The sequence below is a fragment of the Bufo bufo genome, chromosome 9, assembly GCF_905171765.1.
Source record: "Bufo bufo chromosome 9, aBufBuf1.1, whole genome shotgun sequence".
NCBI classification, from domain to species: domain Eukaryota; kingdom Metazoa; phylum Chordata; class Amphibia; order Anura; family Bufonidae; genus Bufo; species Bufo bufo.
The window spans coordinates 23,449,026-23,462,861 of NC_053397.1; positions in this window are offsets into that span (position 1 = coordinate 23,449,026).

Sequence of the window (13,836 nt, forward strand, 5' to 3'; positions counted from 1 at the left end):
GCGGTCACGTGCCCTAGCTATTTGAGGACCATGAGTAGTATTATGCAAATGAGAAGGAAGGACCAAGGAGGTGTGGCTTGGAACAGTGTATTCAAGAAGGCCAAACCCCAGAGTAGTTATCTTCCATGCTGAGATCAACTAGAACTCAGAAGAGAGAAGCGGACAAGATGTTTTAAAAAATGTTCTTTATTTATTATATTTCAGACCAATAGCATCTGTACTGAATTCAATGAATCTCAGTCAGGCCTCATGGACAGGACTGTATGTATTTTGCAGTCCGCAAAAAACGGATCTGCAAAAAAGGATGATGTGCATTCCGTATTTTGTGGAACAGCTGGCCCTTCATAGAACAGTCCTATCCTTGTCCGTAATGCGGACAATAATAGGACATGTTCTATTTTTTTGCGGAATCAAAATACGAACATACGGAAAAGGAATGCACACGGAGTGCGTTTTTTTTTTTTGCGGACCCAGTGAAATGAAACAGAACAGACACGGAAAGAAAATACGTTCGTGTGACTCATTTCTATTAAACATTACGGTTATACTATGTAGGGGTGAAATCTCTACTGGCTGAAAATACCTATGGTTTATATCTTTGCCCTTTTATAATGATAGTTTGGTTAGCAGATATTCTATGTTATAATGAAAGCACATAAATAAATTTTATAAAATATTACAGCAAAGAAATATATTTTGTGTCCTCTTTGTAAACCAGCATTTTACTTTTTCACCACCAGATGTCAGCATAGCACAGATAAAGCATTTTCACTAGTCATCTGTGCACCAGGGTAATTAATATACTTATTTCCACCTGTTGTATATAGTATATGAGCCTCAACGTTTTTTTGCGTTCCGTATACGGAACCATTCATTTAAATGGATCCGCAAAAAAAACTGAAGGTACTCCGTATGCCTTCTGTTTCCGTATTTCCGTTTTTCCGTTCCGTTCAAAGATACAACATGTCCTATAATTGTCCGCATAACGGACAAGGATAGTACTGTTCTATCAGGGGCCAGCTGTTCAGTTCCGCAAAAAACGGAATGAACACGTACGTCATCCGTATTTTTTGCGGATCCGTTTTTTGCGGACCGCAAAATACTGAAACAGCCATACGGTTGTGTGCAAGAGGCCTTATGGATTCCATTATTGTTTTCCGTTATAACATGGTTATAACGGAAAATAACGGAATCCATAAGACGGAAGTCAAAACGGAAGCCTTTAATAGCCATTCCGTTTTGATCCGTCATAATAGAAGTCTATGGGCAATCATAAAGGAACCGTCTGGTTTCCGTTATGCAAGACGGATAACAAAGTCCTGTCGGCTTCCGTTTTGACTTCCGTCTTATGGATTCCGTTATAACGGAAAACAATAACGGAATCCATAACGGTGATGTGAACCCGGCCTTAGTTGATCTCTAGATATATTCAAATATTTTAAGAAAAGTGCATTACACTAACTAACTGCATAAAAACATGTAAAAGGGTTAACAAGGACTCCAAAGGGTCCATAGTAAATCCTAGAAGAACAGGCCAATCAGCATATAACTTACATCCAAGACTAGTCATACAGTTACTTGTAGTACTCTGGGATAAAAAAAAAAAATTATAGCATCAAATAGTTGGAAAAAATTAGATACATTTAAAGGGATAATAAGATGTTTTAAAGGGATTTTCTGGAATTATAAAAAAGTCTGCTATTTTTCCACAAACAGCGCCACTCTTGCCTATAGGCTGTGTCTGATATGGCAGTTCAGTCTTATTCAGCAGAATGAGCATAAGTTGCAATATCAGACACACCCTATGGGCCAGGGTGGCGCTGTTTTTGGAAAAAATTAAGATTTTTCTTTTTGTATTCTTGTATAAATAAAGCAAGATGGGGAATTCTGACCGCATAGCTGAGCGCGTCTCCTGGAGTCTTAGAAAGCAGAACTCGCCTTGTCTGTTGTGCAACGAGATTAGAATAGATTTCAGGAGGTGGCACGCTTGTGGCTTTAGTCCCTTATGTGAGGGAAGCAGCTGATGTGTGCGGTGATTCCCCTCTCATTATATCTTGTGATTATGATGTTTTAGTTTATTTTGGCCTCTGGTTAGGATATTATGTGATCTTTGTCCTGGTGTCACCACTAGTAATGGACGAACATCGGCCGGGACGGTGCGCGAACGCGATCAAATGGAGGTAGATTACACGGTCATTGATTATCAATTTTGCAGCAGGCCAGTGTACTACAGGCCCCAAAAATTATGCATTCAGCAGACATAAAAGATCAAGTAAATAAGTGGCTGAAGGTAGATTACACGGTCATTGGATATCAATTTTCCAGCAGGCCAGTGTACTACAGGCCCCAAAAATTATGCATTCAGCGTACATAAAACAACAAGTAAGTATGTGGCTGAAGGTAGATTACACGGTCATTGGATATCAATTTTGCAGCAGGCCAGTGTACTACAGGCCCCAAAAATTATGCTTTCAGCGGACATAAAAGATCAAGTAAATAAGTGACTGAAGGTAGATTACAAGGTCATTGGATATCAATTTTCCAGCAGGCCAGTGTACTACAGGCCCCAAAAATTATGCATTCAGCGTACATAAAACAACAAGTAAGTATGTGGCTGAAGGTAGATTACACGGTCATTGGATATCAATTTTCCAGCAGGCCAGTGTACTACAGGCCCCAAAAATTATGCATTCAGCGTACATAGAAGAACAAGTAAGTATGTGGCTGGAGGTCTATTAGACGGTCAATGGATATCAATTTTACTGAAGGCCAGAACAAATACAGGTCAAATACATATGTTTAAAAGAACTAAAAGTATTAAATTGGATTAAAAACATCTATAAAACAAAAGTCTCGTATTGGGTTGCTCTACCGAGAGTATGGATGGATAGATGCAACTGCTAGAGACTCACCCAGTCTGAACAAATACAAATAAACAAATAGTAGCAGGCATACTTACATATGGAGTATGTATTTAATATCTAGAATCAATTTTCACACGCATAAATAGAATAAAATTAGAGTGTAGGTACAGATATTAATCCTAGCAGCATATATGAACCAAGGTTGAGATCAACTAAGACACTAATATGTCTCTATAGCAGCAACATTGATAAGGAATTGTCAGTCTTCCAATTTAAAAAAAGCATATATGGGAATCTGAGCTGAATCAATGTCCTGGAACAATTGTATCGACACAGGGTTAGTATAATCAGTATCAAAAGATATCCAAATTGCAAGGCGATTGTATTAGCCCGTGGGGTCGATATGGTTATCACCCTAAAACAATAACTCCCAATAGGCAGTAATCTGTAAAGCAGCAGCACTGACTTTGTAATGGAGAATTCAAAAGAACAATATATGTATCAGCACTTGTAGGATATAACAAAATCAGTTCACCACATATTCAGGGATAGAATATTTTAAAGCATCGGCAACAAACGATTAATGAAGGACTTGCAAGCAGGGTACCTTATCGGCCACGATCCCCCCTGCTGCGTTGAACATCCTTTCGGACAGGACACTGGACGAGGGGCAAGCCAACAGTTCCATGGCATATTGTGCCAGCTCTGGCCACAGGTCAAGCCTGCACACCCAGTAGTCCAGGGGTTCCTCGCTTCTCAGAGCGTCCACATCGGCAGTTAACCCGATGTAGGCGGACACCTGTCGGTCTAGGCGTTCCGTGAGGCTGGATCCGGAGGGTGGCTGTCGATGGGTTGGCTGCAAGAATGATCTCATATCCGAAGTGACCAACACATCTTCAAACCGCCCTCTTCTTGCATGCGCTGTTGAATTGGTACCCGCACCTGTTTCGCTGTGAGTGGAAATTCCTCTGCCAGCGCCCGCAAAAGCAGAATGCAGCATTTCTCAAAGAAAGGCCTGGAAGTGCTGCATTCTGACAGCCCTCTGTGATGGTGGTAACATGTCCGCCATTTTGGGTTTGTACTGGGGGTCTAAGTACGTTGCCACCCATTACTGGTCCTTGCCTTTGCTTTTTATACGGGGGTCCCTCTTCAAACACTGGGGCATGAAGGCCCCCATTTGCACTAAACTGAAAGCTGTGGAGCGCCCTGGTTCCTGCTCATCTTCCAGGAGAATGTCGTCCTCGGTCTCCTCCCCCCAGCCACAGACAACACCAGGGATCTCAGAAAAGTTTAAAGCCTGCTTTTCTTACTCCTCCTCCGCCCCACACCATCCTCCTCTGACTCCTCTTCAGAGTCCTGTTGACTTGTCTCAGATGGAGTATCCCCCCCTGGGAATTCATCCAGCATTGCGACTTCCTCGTCTTCCTGCTCCTCGATGGCTTGATCAATGACACGACGCAATGCACGCTCCAGAAAGAAGGTGTAAGGTACGATGTCACTGATGGCGCCCTGGCTGCAACTGACCAGTTTGGTGATCTCACCAAATGGCTGCCGAAGTCTGCATGCGTCGTGCATGAGCAGCCACTGGCACGGTGAAAAAAAAAACAAGCTCCCCAGAACCTGTCCTGCCGCAGAGTTCATACAGGTAGTCGTTAACGGCACATTACTGCTGGAGCAGCCTATCAAGCATATACAAGGTGGAGTTCTATCGCATCGGGCAGTCACAAATCAGACATCTGACGGGCAGGTGGTGTCGCCACTGAATGTCAGCAAGACGAGCCATGGCCTTGTAAGATCTTCTAAAAATGGCCAGAGATTTTCCTGGCCTGCTGTAAGACATCCTGGACCCCGGGGTATTTGGCAACGAATCGCTGCACGACTAAGTTCAGGACGTGTGCCATGCACGGCACGTGTGTCATTTTGCCCTGTTTCAGCGCGCTCAGCAGATTGGCACCATTATCGCACACCACTTTACCAACTGTCAAATTGAGCGGGGTTAGCCACTGATTGGCCTGTGAACGCAAAGCTGAAAGGAGTGCAGGACCGGTGTGGCTCTTGGCTTCCAGGCACAACAGCCGCAGCACAACATGGCAACGTCTCGCCTGGCAGGTCGAATAGGTTCTGGGGAGCTTGGGGGGCGCAGCGATAGAGGCGGTAGCAGTGGAAAAGGAGGAGTCAGCTGAGAAGGAGACGGAGGATGGAGTAGGAGGAGGAGAAGAAGAAGCAGGCCTGCATGCAATCCGTGGCGGTAACACCAAATCCAGACGGGTGCCACGGGTTGCATGCTTGACGGCCGTCAGAAGGTTCACCCACTGGGCAGTAAAAGTTGCGTACCTTCCCTGCCAGTGTTTGCTAGACCACGTGTCTGTGGTCAGATGTATCTTGGCACTGACACTGTGTGCCAGAGATATATTCACTTGCCGCTGAACGTGGCCATATAACTCTGGGATGCCCTTCTGGGAGAAATATTTCCTTCCAGGTACCTTCCATTGGGGTGTGCCAGTGGCCACAAACTTTCTAAAGGCCTCCGAGTCTACCAGTTTATATAGCAGTAGTTGGCAGGCTAGCAGTTCCGACAAGCCAGCGGTCAGCCGTTGGGCAAGAGGGTTATCCGCGTCATCATCTTTTTACGCTCGAACATTTGGGCCACGGAAGCCTGCCTTGTGCCAGATGAACGCGACGACGGCACAGTGAAAGGTGGAGTGGAGGACAAATGGGAGGAGAGAGGAGAAGGAGAAGAGGCAGGACGTGGACCACTGGGAGTGTGACTTTGTGGGTTCTGACGATGTTGCTCCCACTGGGCTCGGTGATGGGAGGCCAGGTGCCTTCTTAAGGCGGTCGTCCCTTGGTGAGTGTTGGGCTTACCACGACTTATGCGTTGACAGCAGAGGCTGCAGATGGCAACACTATTGTCAGCAGCGAACACGTTAAAAAAAGCCCACACTGCTGAGCCATGTGCTGGCGCCCTGGGAGCGCCAGATGTGACCGTGCATGGTGGATGGCTCGCTCCAGATACATTTGTAGTCTGCTTTTTGCCTCCTGTGCACTGCGAGTTCTGCCTGCTTCTCCTCCCTATCTGCTGCTCCGTCTCTCCCTCTGAACTCCCCTCCTCTTCCTCTCTTGTGGGCACACACGTGACGTCCATCGCCACGTCATCATCGTCCCCTTCACCACCACTGACATTAAAGATCTCGGAGTAGGCAGCAACAGCGGGGACCACCCTCCTTGGGCTGATCTGGGTACTGTCGTCAAACTGCTGGGTGGCGGCCGTTGCTACCTCCTCTTCCTCATCCAATGCCAAGAATGGCTGCTCATCGGTAAGGTCTGGGAATGGATGGGAAAATAATTCCTCTGACTCGAGCGGAGGGGATATGGTGGTGGTGGTGGTGTCTTTGAGGGTGCACACAGCAGAGAGTGAAGAGGGTGCAGAAGCAGAAGGCTGAGTGAGCCACTCAACCAAGTCTGGTGCTTCCTTTGACGTAATCGCACGCACCTTCTGCAACTTCCCACTTAGGCTTCGGCCTAGTGCACCTGCCCGACGCCTACCACCCCTGCGGAACGGCCTGCCTCTTCCTCTGCCTGTCATTTTCAAAATGACCCTGTGACTAAAGTCCCTATAAAATAGCAGTATTTGTGGAAGAAGGTATATCACACCCCTGCTTCAATCACTTTTTTGGGCGGGGCAACTGGTATATCGCACCAGTAGAAATTATTTGTTCCAATGTTTGTAGCTCAAGTAACGCAGCAAAACTGCAAACAAATTCTGCACTATATATTAGACTAGCTGAAGGACCCGACTTCGCTCGGATATATTTAATCTATTTCATTTAATGTTTGTGTGTCGTTAAAAGATATCAACACTATCCACTATAACAGTGACATCTACAGCACCCCGCCCCCAAAACAGTGACCTCCACAGCCCCCCGGCCCTTAACACTAACCCCCCCTCCACAGTGCTCTGTCCCTTAAAATTGGACCTCCACAGCAGCCTTCCCCTTTAACAGTGACTTTCACAACATCCTTTTGAACAGCTCACTCTAAGACAGCAGCACTGTGCTGTCTGAGTGTGAGCTGCAGGGAGAAAGTCACCCTCCCTCCCAGCCCTGCAGCTGACAGAAGTTGATTTTTACCTTCATTTTTTCAATCCCTGTCGGCTCAGGAGTGGGAGGGGCGTGACCTAACCAGATCTGGGCGTGGCTTAGTGGGACCTAAAAGTTGATTTTTAACTTAATTTTTTCAATCTCATTCTCCAGATCGGGGGCTTGTCCTTTTGAACAGCTCACTCTAAGACAGCAGCACTGTGCTGTCTGAGTGTGAGCTGCAGGCAGAAAGTCACCCTCCCTCCCACCCCTGTGCAGCACGCCAGACCTGCAGGGTATAGCGAAGTGAGGTCACGGTTATGGGCAATCGAGGGTTGCTCACTGTATTGGAGAACCCTGGGCAGGCATGCGGCAGTGAAGGAGAGGTAGACACAGTTCCTCTGGGGCACACTCTGTATGTAGGGACCAGGCCTGATGGTGGATGAGGTGCCCTGGATCTTACTGGTATTTTGTGTGCCTGGGGCAAGGTCCCTTTTGGATTCGTGACGCCAGTGCCTGTAACGGTGGCACACCGATTTATAGTTGGAATAAGTGAGGTACACAGGTGGTATAGTGAACCAAACGTTGCTTTACTTAAACAGTCCAACTTTGTACATCGAGATAGTAATGCAGTCCTTTATATCACAAGCTTCACAAGCAGGCTTATTTCACAAGATGGCAGGTATTGATCATGCAAGATACTCAGAGGGTAAATCCACAACACACTCAGAATCAGGTTGTACCTTTCCTCAGAAATAGTGTACACTGTTCTTTTAGAACTCCTGTCTGGTTTCAATCCCAAGGCCCGGATGCCTAAATGGTGGCTTAAATCCTTGGTAAATATATATCTTCCTCCCGTATTAATCCTTGCTTTGCTTTATAGTTCCTCTGCCTATTAGTTTACTTATCTTGGCTGGAAATATCCTTACTTGGCTTGAAGGTAACTGCAGGTTTCTCCCAGGAGGTCCTGTCCTTCTACTGGGGTGACTTCTGAGCTAACTGAGGCTCATTTGGAGTACAGGCAGGCTAGGGTTCTTCACTAGCCTCCTGGTCATAGCTAGCAGCCGGGGCTATCAAGCTGCATGTCAGGAGGAGGCCCTCAGCATATCTCTGGCTGGTGCCTTCTGACTTCTGTCTCCACAGACTCCTGACTCTGAACCACCCACTCCCTGTCTGGGCCTGGACATTTATACTAGGGGCTCCCTATCTCCCTCTAGTGTCTGGGATGTCTAACTACACCCAACTAGGCCTGCTTAGCATTTACACAGGGGAACATTGCATATAAAAACACATTAGAAAATACATTGAATGCATAGTTAAATATAACATTTCTGTCCCTTGTGAGTAGAAGTAACACACACACTGTAACGGATCACCTGGCACCCCGACTGGGTACCTCCGTTGACGATGCTCCTAGCGTTTTCCTGAGGGTTCCAAGCACTCTGGCAGACACCACAATCACCGAACCGAAGAAGCATATATATCCTCTTCAAGCATATGAATGCTGTAGACAGTTGAATAGGAACCATACGAATAGGTTTACACTCCTAGCAGTCAAACTGGAACAGCATACCATAAATCCTCCCCCCAAGAATGAGACGACACTTCACCTTGAGGGTTAAAACAGGAACTCTCTTTATTTTAACACACAAGCATTTTATACACATCTTCCAACAAAGTTACCACCCCAGGGTTTTGTAAAAACAGCCAATAGTAACATAGTAACATAGTAACATAGTACATAAGGCCGAAAAAAGACATTTGTCCATCCAGTTCGGCCTGTCATCCTACAAGTTGATCCAGAGGAAGGCAAAAAAACCCTGTGAGGTAGAAGCCAATTTTCCTCACTTTAGGGGAATAAAAAATTCCTTCCCGACTCCAATCAGGCAATCAGAATAACTCCCTGGATCAACGACCCCTCTCTAGTAGCTATAGCCTGTAATATTATTACACTCCAGAAATACATCCAGGCCCCTCTTGAATTCCTTTATTGTACTCACCATCACCACCTCCTCAGGCAGAGAGTTCCATAGTCTCACTGCTCTTACCGTAAAGAACCCTTTTCTATGTTTGTGTACAAACCTTCTTTCCTCCAGACGCAGAGGATGTCCCCTCGTCACAGTCACAGTCCTGGGGATAAATAGATGATGGGATAGATCTCTGTACTGCCCCCTGATATATTTATACATAGTAATTAGATCTCCCCTCAGTCGTCTTTTTTCTAACGTGAATAACCCTAATTTTGATAATCTTTCAGGGTACTGTAGTTGCCCCATTCCAGTTATTACTTTAGTTGCCCTCCTCTGGACCCTCTCCAGCTCTGCTATGTCTGCCTTGTTTACAGGAGCCCAGAACTGTACACAGTACTCCATACACTCAGTACAATACACTCAGACACTCCCACACAAAATCCTCCCCTCTGTCCGTGATAGAATTACCTCACACTGGGTTGATGCAATCATCACAGACAGACGAATACACAATACCCTCTGTCCTGGAGACAACCGAGAAGTAATTCAATTATCTCTCAGGACAAAGGACATCGCCAATACACACAGAAATACAACAGGACAGGAATCCCCACCCAAACACACAATGTCACACCCTCCCAGCAAAAACAGACATTAACATATCCCAGATAGCTCAAGTCTGAGGGCATATCATTAGGTGAATGCCGCTCAGAATACACAAATACAATACAATGAGCTATCTGGGTCCCCTCACATAACAACATACAATTGCATGAATGCTGGCAGTTTTCATGCAGCCAGCATAGGAACGTTACAGCCCACCTGAACCATATTACACAAAACATATATACGCTTGGTTCTTTAAAGTGGCATACACATATGCAATAACATCGTACATACAGGAATGACAATATACAGTGGCTGGGTTTGCCACAATGCTCCCCCAGAACCAAGCCGGCATACACAGTCTGATCCTAACGGATCGGCTTGGGGATGTCCGGAGGAGTACTCAGGGTGGTTAGGTGGTGCTGTGGTGCGAGCCTGTTGCCGTGTCTCAACCGGATAAGCTTCATGGCTGATGGACTGGGGAACAAAAGCTGAAGTCAGCTCCCCCAGGTCGTTGCCCAAAATAACGTCTGCGGGTAAGTCCTGCATCAGGCCCACCTCCACATTCCCATTCCCCGCTCCCCAATTCAGGTGGACTTTGGCCGTGGGGATCTTGTAGATCGCTCCCCCTGCTACACGCACTGCTACACCCTCCCCCGTGAGGTTGCCTTTGGGTACTAGGTGGTTGCGGACCAGCGTTATAGTAGCCCCAGAGTCTCGTAACCCCTGTACCTTTCTCCCCTCCACCTGTACCTCTTGTCGATGCCCTTGGCGGTTGTCAGAGGCGGCTTGGATAGGGTTCACCTCATGTAGTGTGCCCAGGGGTTCCTCGGTGGAAGATAGGACCTCGGGTACTCTGTAGGGTTCCGCTTGGGCACAATGAACCGCTGCCCGGTTGTTGGGTACCGGGGGGTTCCAGCTGGGCCGTGGTCGGTTGCGGGGACAGTCCCGCTGCATATGTCCCTGTTGGTTACAGGTGTGGCATCGTATCGGGGGCGAGCTTGATACCTGGGGGTGTAGGTGTTATTGCTTACCCCCGGGCGTGCTGGAACGGCTGTGTTTACGGTTGGTACTGGGGTGGTAGATTCATAGGTTGGTTTCGATTGAGTGCGCTGTTCCCTCCTGGTATCCTGGAACTCATCTGCTAGCTTGGATGCGTCTTGTAGGGTGCGTGGCTTCCGATCCCGCACCCAATTCTGCAGGTGCGCGGGTATCCCGTCAAAGAACTGCTCCATTACCATGAGTTGGAACAGGTCTTCCAGGGTGTTAACTTGGGTGGCCTCCAACCACCCCTTTGCCGCTCGTTGTAGGCGGTGTGCCCATTCTGTGTGAGTGTCTCTGGCGAGCTTTTTAATGTCTCTGAACTTTAGTCGGTAGGCCTCGGAGGTAATCGCATACCTAGCTAAAATGGCCTGTTTTACCTTGGCATAGTTTGTACTGTCCTCGTCAGGTACGGCACGATATGCCTCTGCGGCGCGACCAGATAGTCTCCCTGCCAGTAGGGGTACCCGATCCTCCGCACTGATATTGTGCAACTGGCATAACCGTTCAAAATCCTGCAGGTAGTCATCTACCTCACCCTCCGCTTCCGAATAGCTCTTAAAAGCTTGGTAGGGAATTTTAGCTTTCCCTGGCAGGATGTTAACAGGCGTCGTGGCTCTTTCTCCAGTCTGCTGGTTCATCTGCGACCTCCGAAGCATGATGTATTCCTGCACATCTCCAAAAACTCTGTCAGCCATCTGGTCATATAGCACTGGTGGAAGTAGAGCCATCCTGCTCCTGAATTCCTTCTCAAATTCTGTTGGCTCCTCCTCCCTTGGAGGTGCTGCAGCAGCCGCGGCTCTGTCTCCTTCCATCAGCTCTGCGATTAATATAACCTTTGTCTTGCTGCTGGCTACTGTTCCCCTTGCCTCCAGTAACTCTTTCAAAGTACTTCGTTTCAAAAGTGCATAATTCGTGCCCATTCACCGGCCGTTCGTGAGTTTCCACGTGTTCCCGGGTAAATCCACGAACGGTGTCTCCGAGCTGCTTCTCCTCACACTAGGACGCCATCCCACTGCTGCCACCAATGTAACGGATCACCTGGCACCCCGACTGGGTACCTCCGTTGACGATGCTCCTAGCGTTTTCCTGAGGGTTCCAAGCACTCTGGCAGACACCACAATCACCGAACCGAAGAAGCATATATATCCTCTTCAAGCATATGAATGCTGTAGACAGTTGAATAGGAACCATACGAATAGGTTTACACTCCTAGCAGTCAAACTGGAACAGCATACCATAAATCCTCCCCCCAAGAATGAGACGACACTTCACCTTGAGGGTTAAAACAGGAACTCTCTTTATTTTAACACACAAGCATTTTATACACATCTTCCAACAAAGTTACCACCCCAGGGTTTTGTAAAAACAGCCAATAGCCACGTACAATACACTCAGACACTCCCACACAAAATCCTCCCCTCTGTCCGTGATAGAATTACCTCACACTGGGTTGATGCAATCATCACAGACAGACGAATACACAATACCCTCTGTCCTGGAGACAACCGAGAAGTAATTCAATTATCTCTCAGGACAAAGGACATCGCCAATACACACAGAAATACAACAGGACAGGAATCCCCACCCAAACACACAATGTCACACCCTCCCAGCAAAAACAGACATTAACATATCCCAGATAGCTCAAGTCTGAGGGCATATCATTAGGTGAATGCCGCTCAGAATACACAAATACAATACAATGAGCTATCTGGGTCCCCTCACATAACATCATACAATTGCATGAATGCTGGCAGTTTTCATGCAGCCAGCATAGGAACGTTACAGCCCACCTGAACCATATTACACAAAACATATATACGCTTGGTTCTTTAAAGTGGCATACACATATGCAATAACATCGTACATACAGGAATGACAATATACAGTGGCTGGGTTTGCCACACACACCAATTGACCCTTGTGTAGTGCCCACGCCTATCTAGTGGGACACTACACCTGCAGCTGACAGAAGTTGATTTTTACCTTAATTTTTTCAATCCCCGTTGGCTCAGGAGTGGGAGGGGTATGGCTTAGCGGGACCTGTGGCGTGGTTTTAAGTCTTTTGAGGGTGGACACATTGTGGCAGGGGGCGTGCCTGGGCTCCTTCCTGCAAGAGTGACGCCCCTCTGGGCACCTTACTGGCTCATTTGCATACCAAATAAACTGGATTTTCAGAGGATAAAAACATCTATTGCTGGAACAAAGGCACATCTGGAAATAAGGTACTAATTGCTATTAGGCCATGGCTTTACTTCAATAGCGATTATTCTGGTGACAGATTTCATTTAAAGCTCTCCTACAGCAGTGAAGATAAATGGCTGAGTTGTTATGGAAACCTGGAGTAAAACTGTGTATGTGGAGGCTGAAGGACCTGAGAGCTTCTATTGGCTGATAAGGGTCATGTGACCAAGCTTCTATTGGCTAATGCATTTTTTGGCAATATCTCAGGAACGGTACATCCTAGAGACCTGAGACCTGGTCTAAAACCTTCCCTGAACACCCGATGTACCTGTGTGCCAAATTTTAGCTGATATACACACACACACACACATACACACATACACTCGGCTTTATATATTAGAATATAATTGGTATATAACACCCCTGCTTCAATCAGTTTTTCCGAGGGGCATCTGGTATATCACATAAGTAGAAATTATTTGTTCCAATGTCGTTTGTCACTATCTGTAGCTGAGGTAACGCAGCAAAACCGCAAACCAATGCTGCACTACCCAAATGCACTATATAGAAAGTATATAATTGGTATATAACACCCCGCTTCAATCAGTTTTTTGGGGGGGCAACTGGTATATCACACCAGTAGAAATTATTTGTTCCAATAATGCTTGTCCCTCTATATACCTGCAGTATCGCAGCAGAACCGCACACAACTGCCGCACGATACAAATGTTAGAAAGTATATTATAAGTATATCACACCCCTCAGTATGTCACACTTATCGATAGCACACCTATACCAGTCCTTAAAATGACTTTTGTGGCCCTATTAGATAGCGTTTGGTGTCCCTAACAGCCTGTCCCTGCTCCATACAGCAACCTCTCCCTACACTGGCAAAAGACTGAATGTAAAATGGCTGCCAGATCAGGTTCTGTTATAGGGTGGGGGTGTGTCCATGTGCTGAAACGTCTCAATCGGCTGTCCTGTACCACCTGATGGATGTGTCATGGGTCAAAGTTCTTCACAATGTAAAAGAATATGGCACCGGCGGACATCGCCATATGTTCGCCCCGTTCGGCGAACCGCGAATGA